Here is a 2,500-nt window from a genome sequence, read left to right on the forward strand (position 1 = left end):
TCTGGGCTCCTTGGGAGCAGAAAGTCGGTTGAGGGCCCTTTGGAAAGAGCCGGGGCTGCCGTTTAACGCTGTCCAAGCGGCAGGCGAAGCGCACCCACCGTTTTTACGCTATGATTTTTTAAAACCGCCGGGGCGGCAAACACAGGGCCGGTCGGGTTTGAAGACGAATATCTCTTCGGCCCTTGGGAGGAGAGAAGCAGCGCGGGTCACCTTTGAACGCGCTCGCTGCCAGGAACGTCTGGCGTAAAAGTTTCGTGGGAATCGGACGTTCCTAGGCTGAGAAGCGAGCGCCCGCCCTCGGGCGGTCGGGGGCCCCTTTCTCATTCCCCGTCTGGGCTAAAAATACGAGGTCGGACCCGATGGACTCGGGAGACTGGAGAGTACCAGGGAGACCCTGGAAGCAGGCGACCCGACCCACGCTTCGCTGTCTCCTCGGCCCTCGGGAGTAGAAGCGCGGGGACGGTGGCGTGGGCAGCAGGGGGCGCTCCTGGCCATGCCCAGCGAGTTTCGTGCGAATCGGACCTGGTCCGGAAGAGATACGAAGGGAAAACTCATTACTCGTCGGGGTGGCACATCCAGGCTCTCGACCCTCCCAAAGCGTCCGACCAGGGTGCACCCTGCCGGGCATGGTTAGCCGCCAGCCCCCTTCCTGGAGGTCTGGTTGGCACGGGGTTTTGATTTTTCGGTTTCATATCTCTGGGCTCCTTGGGAGCAGAAAGTCGGTTGAGGGCCCTTTGGAAAGAGCCGGGGCTGCCGTTTAACGCTGTCCAAGCGGCAGGCGAAGCGCACCCACCGTTTTTACGCTATGATTTTTTAAAACCGCCGGGGCGGCAAACACAGGGCCGGTCGGGTTTGAAGACGAATATCTCTTCGGCCCTTGGGAGGAGAGAAGCAGCGCGGGTCACCTTTGAACGCGCTCGCTGCCAGGAACGTCTGGCGTAAAAGTTTCGTGGGAATCGGACGTTCCTAGGCTGAGAAGCGAGCGCCCGCCCTCGGGCGGTCGGGGGCCCCTTTCTCATTCCCCGTCTGGGCTAAAAATACGAGGTCGGACCCGATGGACTCGGGAGACTGGAGAGTACCAGGGAGACCCTGGAAGCAGGCGACCCGACCCACGCTTCGCTGTCTCCTCGGCCCTCGGGAGTAGAAGCGCGGGGACGGTGGCGTGGGCAGCAGGGGGCGCTCCTGGCCATGCCCAGCGAGTTTCGTGCGAATCGGACCTGGTCCGGAAGAGATACGAAGGGAAAACTCATTACTCGTCGGGGTGGCACATCCAGGCTCTCGACCCTCCCAAAGCGTCCGACCAGGGTGCACCCTGCCGGGCATGGTTAGCCGCCAGCCCCCTTCCTGGAGGTCTGGTTGGCACGGGGTTTTGATTTATCGGTTTCATATCTCTGGGCTCCTTGGGAGCAGAAAGTCGGTTGAGGGCCCTTTGGAAAGAGCCGGGGCTGCCGTTTAACGCTGTCCAAGCGGCAGGCGAAGCGCACCCACCGTTTTTACGCTATGATTTTTTAAAACCGCCGGGGCGGCAAACACAGGGCCGGTCGGGTTTGAAGACGAATATCTCTTCGGCCCTTGGGAGGAGAGAAGCAGCGCGGGTCACCTTTGAACGCGCTCGCTGCCAGGAACGTCTGGCGTAAAAGTTTCGTGGGAATCGGACGTTCCTAGGCTGAGAAGCGAGCGCCCGCCCTCGGGCGGTCGGGGGCCCCTTTCTCATTCCCCGTCTGGGCTAAAAATACGAGGTCGGACCCGATGGACTCGGGAGACTGGAGAGTACCAGGGAGACCCTGGAAGCAGGCGACCCGACCCACGCTTCGCTGTCTCCTCGGCCCTCGGGAGTAGAAGCGCGGGGACGGTGGCGTGGGCAGCAGGGGGCGCTCCTGGCCATGCCCAGCGAGTTTCGTGCGAATCGGACCTGGTCCGGAAGAGATACGAAGGGAAAACTCATTACTCGTCGGGGTGGCACATCCAGGCTCTCGACCCTCCCAAAGTGTCCGACCAGGGTGCACCCTGCCGGGCTAAGAGAACAGCCAGGTGAACCCTGGAGGTTCCGAACTCCAGACCCCTGGACCCGACGGCTCAGTCCGCCTCAGGTGCACTACAGAGGTCCTCGGGCTGTCCCTGAGTGCATTAAAACGGAAATCAGAATTACTCCCCCGGGTGGCACTTCCAGGCTCTCGACCCTCCCAAAGTGTCCGACCAGGGTGCACCCTGCTGGGCATGGTTAGCCGCCAGCCCCCTTCCTGGAGGTCTGGTTGGCACGGGGTTTTGCAAATAGGTCCCGTCGGGTATATGGGAGAGCAAAGAGAATCAATGGGGTCCAAGCACTAAATTCATCCAGTGGCGTTCTCTGGAAGCCCAAGGGGAGTCCGAGGGGTGTTCGGCCGGCAAGGGGAGCTCTCCCTCGGACACATGATCAAACGCCTGTCCCCTACCGGAAAGTGGTGTGCTCTGGATGCCCCCCCCCCCCCCCATCCCCCGAGGGGGGTGCTTATCCCGCGAG

This window comes from Electrophorus electricus, unplaced genomic scaffold, assembly GCF_041902795.1.
Source record: "Electrophorus electricus isolate QZ-2024a unplaced genomic scaffold, ASM4190279v1 Scaffold122, whole genome shotgun sequence".
Classification (NCBI taxonomy): Eukaryota; Metazoa; Chordata; class Actinopteri; order Gymnotiformes; family Gymnotidae; genus Electrophorus; species Electrophorus electricus.